Below are 13,560 nucleotides of genomic sequence, written 5' to 3'. Positions count from 1 at the left end.
TCTTTGGCTTCTTCAAAGGTCACTCCACTCCCACATCTAAAGACAGCAACATGCAACCAAGTGCCACGAGATGCCACATCTTCCATCAAAGCTGCAGGGCTGTCCCTCAGCAGCTGGCACCAGCAGCTTTGGGCAGTGCAACCCCCTCTGTCCTGCCTTATCTCCTCTGCAACTGAGGTCCCAGGAGAACAAAGCTGTCCCCATCCCACCACTTCTGGCTTGCCCCTGGTTTCAGCAGAAACAGCTCTAACACCAATTCAACATCCCAGTCAGCCGGACGTGAGGGCCTGGGCAGTGAGGTCATCAGCCAGACCTGGTGGTTTGGGTTTGTCAGTTATGAAGCATTCTGCTGCTCTTCCCATGAAAACCCTTCACTCGTTGGCAACATGACTGTCCCATGAGTTCACCTCTTTGCTGATGCTTTCAAGGGGAGTTGGCAACTCGACTGTGACAACCCCCTTCTTCAGTAGAGCAGGTCCTGCTTTGCACAGCCAGAGCAGAGCTTAGAACCAGACAGAGTCAGCAAGGGAAAGTGCACAGGGATCAGCTCTCTGGCCATGATGGAGAAACTCTTTCTAATGGACAAAAATGAAACCTACTGTGTCAATAACTGAGTCAGTCCTGCTGCTTTTATAGCAGTTACTTCACCAGTATGAGGAGAAATGAGGCATGCTAGAAAACCATCCATCCTGGCTCTGCAGGAGAAACGACAGTCTCACCACTGAGCATTTGATTTAATTTACAGCTTTCTTGCAGGTTAAAATCCCTAAAAATGCCTTCAGTATCCAAAACATTTGTAATCACAGTAAGTGACTTCAGAAGTTCCAAATCATCTACAAACTCCGAAAATTTCACTTCTCACAGAGTGAAAAAATAAATGATGTGCTGATAACGTACCTCATTTTCTATAATGCCTGGCTCAGTGCTATAAATTAGACTTTAATAATACTAGTGAATCAGAGGAGAACATTGCAATTATGTGCTTTTGCTTCCTTTACGTGTGAAAACTTGACTTTGAAGTCACTCTAATTTTTCCTCCTAAATGTTCCTTGTACAGGGCTAAGCTACTCCAACAAAGCTGATCTGGAAGAGGCCAAATCCATCCTCCAGATGTGAACATTTCAATACAGCATATCCACTGTTTTCATCATCTTCTAATATAGAAGCTTCTGTCCAAGATGAAAAATAAATTAACTTAGTAAAGGAAGTAGCTTCATTGCAAACGTTCATGCCTCTCACAGCAGACTCTGAGGATGCTGGAGAGCACTCAAATGTATCTCAGAGTTTTATTAATGTCCATGTGCATCAGACCCTTGGGGCATGGACAGTACTCACCATCTCAGCAACTCCCAGAGTGCTTTTCAATTCCTGGATGACAAAATGACAGAGAACTGACACACATCACCTATGCGCTACCATTCAATAGCAAATGCCAAAAAAAAAAAACAACCAACCCCACTTCATCTCCCAGCTCACTCTCCAGAATCCCAATACACGGGGATTCAGGGATTTTGAACAAAATTTAACACAGAAAATCACTGGCAACCAAGTTTCTAAATAAGCCACCTGAGGCAGACAGCACTGAACCTGAATTTCCCTCCACATTAAAAGGAGCCAATTTCAGTCTTTCCATGAGCTCCAAAGCCAAGAGAAGGTAATTTTTCCAGCCTTCCCAAACTGCCACCACACCCCCCGTTCCAGAGCAGTGCCAGGACCCCCCTGCATGACAGTGGCAACCAGCACTTTCTGGAGCCAAAGCTGGCAGGTGGCATTTTCAGGAGCAAAGGTGCAAGATCTGCAGCAAGGAAGTGAAACCCTCAGTCTCATAAACAACTCAGTTAAGACACTGGAGCCCTCATTAATGTAATTGGTTTCAGACTAGCTGCTAAATCACTAATTCACTCCAGTTAGAAGTCAACACACCATTTCTACTAGTTAAGGAGGGCTTTGCTCACCTCTATTTTTGCTTAAGCATAGAAAAAAAAAAAAAGGGAGAAAGTCTGTCTCATCCTCTGCCTGCAGCTAGTGCATGCCATGCTACAGTGTATTTTTCACCACAGGTGAAAAATTGAAGACAGGTAAGTATTTCAAAGCAGCTGCTCCTGAGGACTCAAAAGGAAAACCATTTGGAGAGCAGCCCTCACATCCTTCACTGAGAGTGATGGATTTACCTCCCCCAACCTGCCTTAGATCCACAGAGTGTCAGTCAATCCCCAACTGAAATCTGAGGTGGAAGACACATCCAAAACATTACAACAAACCACAGTACTACCAGTGGAAAAACCAACCACTAATCATTCCCCTTCAAGAAATCACTGCATTTTCAGTCTTTGTGCTTCAAGTACAGAAAATTAAATTTCCCCTTTCTAATGGTGCTGCCTTTGAGTACAGACCAAAAAAATAGATGAGCACGAGGCTTCTGCAACCATGGAGCAGGAAGAGGGTCTGCACCTGTCAATTTAGCATCTCTTGGTAATGGAAATAAAAAACCACCAACCCAGATCACAAGCCCTTTGCTCACCTCACTGGTGAGCAATTAGTCATCTCATCCTGCTCCTGAGACTGTTCTTCAACTTTGGGGTTGGGAAAAAAGAGCTTTGTGTTGGGTACCAAGTGTTCCTTTCCAACTTTAGGGATATATCCCCATCTAGCTGCCTTTATTTACTCTTTTATTTGAAGCTTTTAAACCCTGAGGATGAATTGCACCCTTCTACAACTGGATGCTGTTCCTTGATTCTAGAAATGGTCCTTCCACCTTGGTTTCAGTCCTGCTTGTCTTTAGGACTCATCTCACTCCTTTTAGCTTGCCTGAAGATGAACAGATATTTAAGCCTCTGGCTAAAGTGTCTCTACTGATAGTGCAGTTCATAATAATAAAACTGTACATAAAATGTACTTTCACCCTTTTGAAAATTCAGTAAGCCTATTCATTATTTTCTTAAAGTCTGAATTTCCAAATGTGGCTGCTGACATTTAAGCCTCATTAAAAACACAAGTCTATCTTATCTATGAGAAACAAGTCCCTACAATCCATCTTAAGATGAAAACATTTCTCAACAAAGACAGTTGCCAACTATGAATACAAACAGAAAGAAAGCCACTTGTAGCAAGTTGCTCTCTTTTAGCTTTTCCATACCAAGGGCAGAATTCTTCCCACCACAGTGGTGCAGAAAATAAGGAACATCTGGTGGCTGTATGCTTTAATATAATAAGGCAACTAGTTTCATTTCTGCTAACCAAATCAATTTTTAAGTTTACTGCTTCTTAGCAAAGCTTTTCAGGGGTTTTATTTCTTTATTTTGACACAGATACTTCTGAGACTCCTGGGCATCACCATCTTCATGCATGGTGACAACTGCTGTTATCTAATTAAAGTGGGATTGTCATGTTCACATCAGGAAGGAAAACAAGGCTCCAGAAAGGAATTAGCAAGGCATAGCAAACCAGCACTAAGATTCAGCTGGGCAACAGCAGTGAGAACTGTACAGAGAGCAAGGAAAAGCTTGAAGAATGTTGCAAAGAAAATCCTTCAAGTGCTCTGAGTAATTAACATCAATTCAGGTTTCCCTGATTCATTTTTTTGTTTTCTTTAATTAGATTTGAATCAAGCAATAAAAAAAAATGCCTGCAATTTTCATTCTGAGCAGCAGCCTGGAGACAAAAACTTTTGCCAATTTGAAGCAGCCTTTCCACTTGCCACACCTCATTGATCCCCGGTGATGGTCACATCTAATTCAGCCAAGCCTTCTGCACCTAGACCTGCACCTCCAGACATAAAGCAATTACAGCTCCCTTCTAACTCCTACAGCCTAGAAATAAAGTTGTCTTTTAGAAAGCTAGAAGCCTCGGTTGGATAATTAATAAATACACTGTTAGCCAGTGACAGCTAAAATTACAAAATTGCAATTTCACTGCAATTTCTAGGCTTGTAACACCAATTTCTTCAATAATAAGTAGTTACGGAGAAAGAAAAAAAATCTGTAAGCACCATCTAACAGAAATGAGATGAAATCTAAACAGACTCTAAATATTTACCAGCAGAGGAAGTCCAAAAATACCCCTACAAAAATAAAGCGGATGGGCAGGCTAAATCCAGAGCCACTGAGTGTTCTTCGAAGGATGTGCTGGGAGGAACTTCAGTTTGACAACGTTAAATCAAATTAATTCCTTCCTCCTATTCAACTGCTGCAGACAAATCCTTGATGCCAAAAGGCCAAAGCTAAAAATGCCCCCACAAGCCATGGCTGGGTGCTGCAAAGGGCTGCCCAGCCGCCTCTCCCCGCCACGCACCAGTGCCGTGTTTTAAACAAAGATTTGGGTCTTTTCAGCACTTTTAAGGCCTAAATACCCTCAAGATGAATGTCCACCTGCACGGTCAGCTTCCCTTAGCACTGAAACAGACAGGTCTGCAGTAACAGGGGACCTCTGGGACAACACAACTACCGATATATTACCTCAAAGAGAATTATTATTTCCTTTCCACGTACTCTCATCCCCACCAGACGTTCCCTTCACCTTAAGACTTCCTGGCTGTACCAAAGACCATATGTACAGAAAAGTACAGCTGAATAACTTCAGCTCCAGGAACTCATCAAGAAGACTTTTTAAAACCCTATTTCCATTTATTTTTTTTTTAAATCCTGGCACGCTGAAGTCAGCAGGAAGACATTTCATTGCCTTTAATGAAGCCAGAGGTTCATCCTGAGAATTACAGTTGGGAATGAACACAGCATTTATATTATCTAATTTGAAACCCTCCATTTTATTTTTATTTTTAAATGCAACTTAATGATATTGGCTACATCCGAATTATTTTGTATCTTTAAAGCCCCACAAAGAAGGTTATTAAAGTCCTGCAGTGTATCCTTTTTTTGTGTGTGTGATTATGGTTGGAATAGTCTGGTTTCACTAGCAGGGAAGTGTTTTTAAAGGGCAAATATAAATGGTCATAAAGTTTCTGTTTATTTTCTAATACTGAAAAGCCTTAGAACCTAGGAATTGTAATAGTTCAACAAAAATAACTGTTGGTATTTGCGTGATCATCTGCATTTTTACAACATATTTTAAAATAGTTCCTTTTTTTTCATTTATTATCCAATGAACTAGTACAGCATGACAAAAATGAAAAACTGGATAGATTATCACACCACTTGATGGGCACCACTAAAAGAAAAAGCTACCAACACTCAGCAGAAGCTCTTTGTGCATTTCCCCCTCTTACAGCAAAATTCATCATTGCAACATTGCAACTCTGATCTCAAAGGACAGGAATTGTTACAGCTGTATGCAGAAATAAGCAGCAGGTGATTTGAAGCCACCTAGAGAAGGATATTTTACCCAAATTGTTTGTTTTCTTAAAAAAACCAAACTAGTGCTACAGCAGATGGTGGTTTTGGTTTGCCAGCCCCACCACTACAGTCACACTCTTTGTCAAGAAGAGGACCCAGAAGTTTTCCAAAACAAATGGGAAACATTTTTAGTGCCCACAACTTAGAGGTGCAAGATTCTGGCCCCCCTTTACAGCAGCGAAAACCCAGGGCTGAATGACTTTTCATCTCCCCTAATGCAAGAGAAATCCACGTGGGATTTCCATGGATACCAACATATATTCCATCCTACTATGTGGTGTGTTTTTTCATTGTGCTGATCTCCTGAGCAATGTTCAAGTGTCTTCTCGGAAGAGTTAAAACACTTCAGTATTTAAAATAACCTGATTTTAGAAAAACGATTTTTTCCCATCATGAGATGGATGAGCTCTGGTTGCCTCCAGTTCACCTCTCACATCTCATTTCTTGTTGAAACTGCTTTAAATCTGGTATAAATAGCTTTGCAAGGTAATTCTGATACTAAATGTCAAGAGTAATAGTGGTTTTGTTCTGATTTATCCTTATCGGTTCGTCAGACAAGTCAGTCCTCAACCTGAGATACTGTTTTCATTGCTAGATACATGATTTTATGAACAACAAATGAACTATAGGTTTCTGGTATGAGAATAATACAGATTTAGAAAATTTAGAAAATTAAGACATACACACACCACTTTTGATGTGTTTTTAAATTTACCTATGCATTCAAGACATACATTTCAGTAAGAGTAATTCTATCAAGGCAGGATTTTTGGCTGAGATAATTTATCCTAGAAAATATTTGAATTAAGAAAATGAAAAGTCACATCCATTCATAAAAATTTACTTGAATTTTTGAGCGAAAATCTGATCTTAAAATGTATACATATAGAGACTATTGAGGTTAATAATCTCTGTGTTAGGTAAAAACATAACAAAGGGAAGAATTTGTTCTGATTTACTCTCATCGGTTCGTCAGACAAGTCAGCCCTCAACCTGAGATACTGTTTTCATTGCTCTATAATTTCTTAATATTTTCACCTAAATTATTTACTTTATGAATGGCTCTGATGAGTTGCCCAGGGTGTGAAGCTGAAATACTCAATGCTAAAGTGCTCAGGAACATGTTTTTGTCTTTTTAGATGAAGAGACCACCACTGTATCTCATGTAACTGCTCTTATATCCTCTAATTATCCATGTATCTTATTTAACATTAGCAATACCTATTGAACACTATTTAATATCTCTATAGCTCAATTAGAAGACCAGCTTCTCAACTAACAAGTAGTCGAAGAGGCTGGAAAGGAACATCAGATATTTGATGGATTCGCAAAAAGTGTTGGTTTTAAGACCTGTTAAAGAATTGTCAGGAGATGAAAGTTCCCAGGGAAGAGCTGGCCCTGCAGGCAAACCCATCTCATCACACAACATACACTCCTAACAGTCTATTAAACTGCCCTTTTCCCTTTCCTCCCATTTTTAGCCTCACAGAGTCAAACCTCCTGGCTGCACCAACCAAATTCCTTCTCCCCTGGATAAACGAACTCTGGCACTCCCAAGCTTGCTTGGGCACAGCAAAACTAGCACCAGACTCTTACATTTTCTTCAAACCATGTGCAAAGCCTTCCAGAATCCTGAGTTCTATTACTTTGTTGTTGTTGAGGTCTCTGCTATTTGTTTGCATCTCTCTGGTGCCAGATCTAAAGCATGAATTGAATGAAATGCTTTTTGCCCTCCAAGACCTGGATGTCATCTGGGCACATGGATCAGATAAGGTCATTGTCATCTTCATCTTAAACCAGCCAGTATTACAAACCCACACCTAACATGCTGCCCACTTTCATAGCTCTCTTTCAGCACTACTATCTACCAGGTCTCTCTTCCATCCCTAAATACACACATTGCAGAAAATATTTATTATTATTTTCCCTACATATCTTACAGAAATTCGTGGTGGTTTTTTTTTAATGGCCTTATTTTTTTTCCAAACAACCATGAATCTTTTTCTTCACTCTTTTTGTTTGATCTCACAGTTCTTCCCAGGTAGGACTCACCTGTGGGACAATGACTGGCATTGTTTGAAAGAAAGGGTTCTCCTTAAATTCCACAAAGTCCTGAGGAGTTACCAGGTCTAACTTGAGCTTGGCAGATTGAAGCCATGCACTGATACATGCAAGAACATAATAATACAAAAGTCGTTTTCAATCCCCTCATTTCTTCTAATTTTATGGTAAGATAGGAGGACACATTCACCCACACTGAACATCAAGGTTTATTACAGGAAAAAAAAAACCTCCTTGTGAAACATATTTTTCCCTACTGGAAGGCGTGAAGCAAATGAAAAATGTCAGTTTTGATATTTTGCTATTTAGGTACAGATCTGCACCTTGTACAGAGAGGAACAACCTACATTAACTACAGAGCTGGCACAAAGAAATCTTCTTTTTAAAAACTACTTATTTATAAAACGGTGTGCATATTTGATGAGTCCAAACGACAGCACAGTTTTAGACTAAAAAGTGTGTATTTAGTAGTGCTTGGCATATAAGATAATAAAGGCCTGTGTCACTTCCCAACCTCTCCATCACATTTCTCCACATGACAGTGTTCACTTGAAAGGAAACCCATCACACAGAAGGCAACCAAGTGCCTTTCACCATCCCTACAGCTGCAGGGGCTTTAGCTGCTCTCTGCAAGCCAAGGAGAAATGGTTGCAGCCCCAGAAGCTCCAAAAATGTTTGTAGAGCTGAGTTAGCTTAGGTGTTCTACCACATTTCTTGCGAATTCATAAGGAAAGCAGCAGGCTTGCCACTTTAGGAAAATATGCATTTTAGCCAGGTGAAGCTATTGTGGGAATTTTAAGAAGCAGGATCTGGAAATGAGAAGAGGGAGGGCAATAGGTTTGGAATTGCAAATCCATTAAGACGGGCTGAGAGAGCTGGGGTGTTCAGCCTGGAGAAGAGAAGGCTCCAGAGAGACCCTAGAGCACCTTCCAGTGCCTGAAGGGGCTCCAGGAAAGCTGGGGAGGGGCTTGGGACAAGGGCATGCTGATGGGACGAGGGGAAATTATTTCAAGCTGAAAGAGAGGAGATTCAGATGAGATCTTAAAAAGAAATTCTTCCCTGTGAGGGTAGTGAGACCCTGGCCCAGGTTGCCCAGGGAAGCTGTGGCTGCCCCATCCCTGGCAGTGTTGAAGGGCAGGTTGGATGGGGCTTGGAGCAGCCTGGGCTGGTGGGAGGTGTCCCTGCCCATGCAGGGGGTTGGAATTACATGATCTTTAATGCTCCTTCCAACTCAAACCATTCTGTGGTTCTATGATTCCTGTGCCGAGGACCCTAGAGCTGGATTAAAGAACCTGGGAATGAGAAGAAAGTAGGCAATGGGTTGGTGGTTGGCGGGTCCATGACCTCAGTCCTGCTGTCACAGGAGGACAGAGGACACTGGGGCAGAGCCACCCATGGACCACTCGCTCCCATTCACATTCATCATCCCGTCTGTTCTCAGCACCCCCACAGCTTCCTTGTCCTTGCCATCAGCCACCAGGACCCAAATGGACCTCACTTTCTCTTTCTGCTTCTTCTCTCAAGTTATCAGGCCCCTTATCTGGTTATCTTTTCGTCCAGAGTCTGCCAGACTCCTTAAAACTACTGCTTACAAGCCACATCCAACAGCTGCTGGAAACCAGGTGTAACACAAATGAATAAATATTCCATGGAAAAGCTGCATTAACTTGCCTCTAAAGTGCTTTTTAGTGGCATGTTGGGCCCAGCTGTGTAACCAAAGGCTTACAGAGCTTCCATTGCAAGTGTTCTCTGACATCCATGCACATCCATCCTACAGCTTTTTAAGGGAATGGGTCAACAATGCTAAACATGATCAGGTAACTGCAGTAAAAGTGGAGAGATCAGTGTAATGCAGGCTGCTCTGAGATAAGAACTTGTAGGAGCTTAGAGAGCCCTTCCCCTCACCTGAATAGCTGCATTTAGATTCCAAACCTGGCACTGCACTCATCAGTAAGAAAAACAGTGCACTTCACTAAAACACATAAATAATAAGAAATACTAATTTGTGGGGAAAAGAAGTGAAAAAAAGCCACAACAAAACCCACATGTTCTCTTATTGGAAATACAACTTGTTTTTCCACAGCACTTCGGATTCTTCCAGCTGAGCAACATCAGTCTAGCCAACGAGTACGATTGGAATTCAGAGTTATCCCTCACTGTGCAAAGCAGGGAGGAAAATAGGTGTGTTAAGGGAAGAATTGAAGCCTGAAGACAGCAATTAAAGAGCCCAGTGGGATATACAGCCTTTAAGGATACAGTAAGTGCAAGGGTAATTAAGACTTGGGAGGGAGAGGGAGTACATTGGCACCTGTTATAGCCTATCTTCACCCAAATGATGCATCTGTATTGAGAGAGAAATACAGCTGGATATTCTAACTTCCTAAATCAATGTCTTTTAGGCAAGATCAGGCAGATCTCTAGAAAAAGTACATCAGAACAGTGTTAAAAACACAGAGCATAATGGTAAAAAAAAATGCTGAGTTTCAGCTTCTTAAAATCTGAGCACACAAGGAAGGCCTCAGCATAGGAAAAGTAGTTAGTAATAATTATTCCCTTCCTGGTCAGTAGGGGAATTTTATAAGAAATCCTTATTGGAGGGTGAAGAGATTGCAGTATCACAGTGAGCAATGTCCCATGAACTTTGGAAGAGTTTGCTGCCACCCACCTAACAACTTGATCCGGAATCTAAACAAATACTTTGGGAGACACTTTAGCCTTGGGACACAGTTCCAGCTTTAAGAACCATGTGCAGTAACACTGAAATCAGCTGTTCTACAAACATCATCTCTGCCCACTGCAACTCCTGGTTCTCACTGAGCTCCTGCCACAGGTTGCTTAAAATAATGCCAAAATATAAGCTGTATCTTCTTTAGTTCTCTGTGATTATGCCTACATAATCCCATCCTTGCTAATGCTGCTGGTGGGTTACATAACCTCATCCTTCCACTGAAATCACATAAAATAATTCAAATACTAGAGTCTGCTTCAACCTTCTCATTTATACAGCTCCCAGCTACCTACTTTTAGTTGAGCAAAGCAGATAACATCCATTACTGTCTTCCATTGCATTAGTGGAATTAAGTGCTTTGCCATGTAAATCTCCACTGTTCCATCATGTCCCTGTTACCAACCACCAAATAAAACACTCTGAATTTGAGATTAGTCCTCCTGTTACAAAAGCTGAACCATAAAACTATTTTGTTATTGATTGCAGAACTGCATGGTGACTGCACTTACAGACACAGGATCTAAGTGCCATTTAAAGGGGGGAGGGGGGGAAAGGTAGTTTCACCACTAAATCTTCACACAAGCAGTTTCCCCTTTTCTGCATTCAAATTGATTTTCTTTCTTTTGGCACGTGAAGAGCCAGATGAAGCCTTTGACTCAATGCCCAAGAATGAAATGGCACCAGCAGCAGCAGAGAAGCTCTCAGGGCAAGAGATGTGTGACATCATTTTAATCACTGACAAAATAAAAGCTTCAAGACAACTATTCCAGTAGCATTTACTGTTTACAAGTGAGTATATAGATATATGTGTGTGTGTATAAAATATATCTGTGTATATACAGCATCGACATAAATACATATTTATATTCCATATATAAATTGTGACCTCTTGTTGATGGAAATTCCACTCTTTTTTTTGCCAGAGATCAAGTAGCCCCCGATTAGTATCAAGTTCACAGTGCTCTTGAACTAGGCATTTCTTACCCAAACGTATGACTTTCAGCTAAACCTTAAAAATCTTTACTCCTCATGAACAGCTGTGGCAAACTTGGAGTTTTAATCTGTAATCTGCTCACCTGACTACTCTGCTTGCTTTTTATTTTAGCCATGAAAAACAAAAGGCACACGTTTGTTGTGCAGGAGATGCTAAGGATTTTTTATCGGGGTGGTAATTCAAGAAGTGAAACCCTTCTTATGTCCTAAGCAAGCAAATCAATACCAAGAGAACTTTAGGCCATAGAATCATTTAATAATAAATTTATAAATGCCAATATATCTCCCTACCTGAAAGTTTGGTGGGTGTTTAGATGCACCATCCTAGAAACACTGTCATCTACCCTATTAACCTACAACCCCAGCTGTGTCTGAGAAAGTCAGTTCACTGCAGAGTGAGGCTGTAGTAGAACAATGAAGCAGCACAGGAGAAAATAAACCACAACAAACCAAAACAACAAAACCCAACCATAGATGACACCATCAAAGTTCAGCTGGTGAATTGTTGCTTAACAGACTCTAACCATCATAACCCAGGGCTGAACCTTGGCTGCATTCTCAGCAAAAACATGCCATGAAGCTATTTTTAACAACCAGCAGCTTGCATGTAAGAAATACCCCTCTTCACCTCAAAATAAGCTTCAGTGAATGGCAACATCCATCCCCGGCTTGAATTCCAGGTAGGATGCGCTGCCGGAATTCAAGGAATCTTTCAGAGAAAACGGCTTGACAAGTCTCTTCCCTGCCGAACCACCGTAAAACCAGCGCGATTTGCCACGGAGCGGATCCCAGGCAGGGGATCTGCCCAGCGCAGCCGAGATGACAGCAAATCGCATTATCTTTGTCATCATTCCGCCCTCCCCGGAGCCCTGACCTGGGCTAAAAGACAAGAAACCCCCCCCCCCCCCTAACTCCAGCTTCTCCCCTCTCCGCTCCCCCTGCCGCCAAGAGCCGGGGATGCTGCACCCGCCGGGCACACACCCCGCACCCCCGGGACCCTCCCGCCCAGTAAGGGGGACCCCCCCACACCCGTTTTTTAGGATGGCACATCCAGGCTTCACCCTAGAGCAAGGCGGGGGGGCGGGGGGGCCGCCGGGGGTGTCTCCGCATCCCGGGATGCTACACTCTTGGGGGGGGGGGGGGGGGGTACCCCGGGATCCTCCCGCGGAGCGTGTGGGGATAAGACACTCCCGACCCCCCGGTTGCTGGGGAGGCACCTCCAGCCTTCCCCCTGCAGCAAAACGCGGGGGTGTCTCCGCACCCCCAGGGTTGCACCCCCCCCGGGCGCTCTGCCCGGTACCCGGAGCCGAGCCGAGCCGAGCCGAGCCGAGCCGCCCGGCGGTACCGGCTGCCCGCCCAACTTCCCGCAAAGTCCCGCAGCCTCCAAACTTGGGGAGCCGCGACCCGGGGAGCAGCCCCCCCCCCTGAACCTCCAAGGAAACACCCCTCCACCACCACCACCACCACCACCCCCCCTAATCCGCATCCCCGCACCAACCTCCGCCGCCCGGCTCTGCCCCGCACCGCGCTCGGTCGCTCTCCCGTCCGTGCCCGCCGCCTCCGCCGGCGCTGCCCTGCGGGGGGGCGGAGGAGGAGGAGGAGGGAGGAGGAGGAGGAAGGGGGAGGGAGGGAGAGGGAGGGAGGGAGCAGCCCCGCTCTGCGCAGCTCTGCTGCCTCTCGGCTCGGCCCCGCGGGGGCGGGGGGTCCCCGGCCGTGCCCTTCGGGAAGGGGATGGGGATGGGGGGTAGAGCAGCTTCACTGCCCGGGTCTCCTCGGGGGATCCCCACCTGTGCCCCCCGGGGATGTATCTGGGGTCAGAGCAGCCCCGCTGCCGGGGAAAGGAGCGGGGAGCCCCCCCGGTCCCCAGCGGGGTGGAGAGTGGGAGAGGAAAGATTGCGGGGCGGGGGGTTCCCGCTGGACATCACCCCCCCACCCCCGGCAACGCGGCCCCCGGCAGCGATAGCTGCTCGAGGAGCTTTTTGGATGGAAACGTGCCTGTCCTGAGCCATCCTGCAGGAGACAGGAGGTGCCCCAAGCCAACGGCGTTTGCGGGGAGGGGGGGAGCGGAACCAGCACCCCGGGTTGTGGTGGGGCAGGCAGAGCTCAGCCCCAGGGGACACATTGCTCAGACGCTGCCCGGTCCCCATCCCTTCAGCAAGTCAGGCTTTTGTGCCCCGTTCCTTGCAGGATTGCAGAGCCACGATCCAATTTTCAAACGGCGACAGCAGCAGCGTCGGCTGAGAAACCAAAACCTTGTGCTCAGGAAGTGCAAAAAGTTCATTCCCCAACCAAGAGCGACCTACCACCCTGTGTATGTAAATATACATGTAAATGTATAGTCTGCTTAGGAAGTCACCCGTGTGATGCGTGTGTGGCGTGGCACACACAGTTCCACAGGCAGGTCTCATGCACAGCTGATGGTTTCAGAGG

The 13,560-nt window shown here is 44.5% G+C and overlaps 1 protein-coding gene across 1 annotated transcript in view; it reads right to left on the bottom strand.

The window, feature by feature from the left end:
* Positions 1–12,709, bottom strand: part of CHST15 (carbohydrate sulfotransferase 15) — a 44,527-nt gene extending 31,818 nt beyond the window's left edge. The window contains exon 1 of the mRNA XM_051618969.1: positions 12,629–12,709. The gene's annotated coding sequence lies outside the window, so the exon portion shown is untranslated. The remainder of the gene's footprint in view (positions 1–12,628) is intronic.
* Between the last annotated feature and the right edge of the window lie 851 nt (positions 12,710–13,560).

This window comes from Apus apus, chromosome 4 (genome assembly GCF_020740795.1).
Source record: "Apus apus isolate bApuApu2 chromosome 4, bApuApu2.pri.cur, whole genome shotgun sequence".
NCBI lineage: Eukaryota > Metazoa > Chordata > Aves > Apodiformes > Apodidae > Apus > Apus apus.
This window is presented reverse-complemented; position numbering and strand designations above follow the sequence as displayed.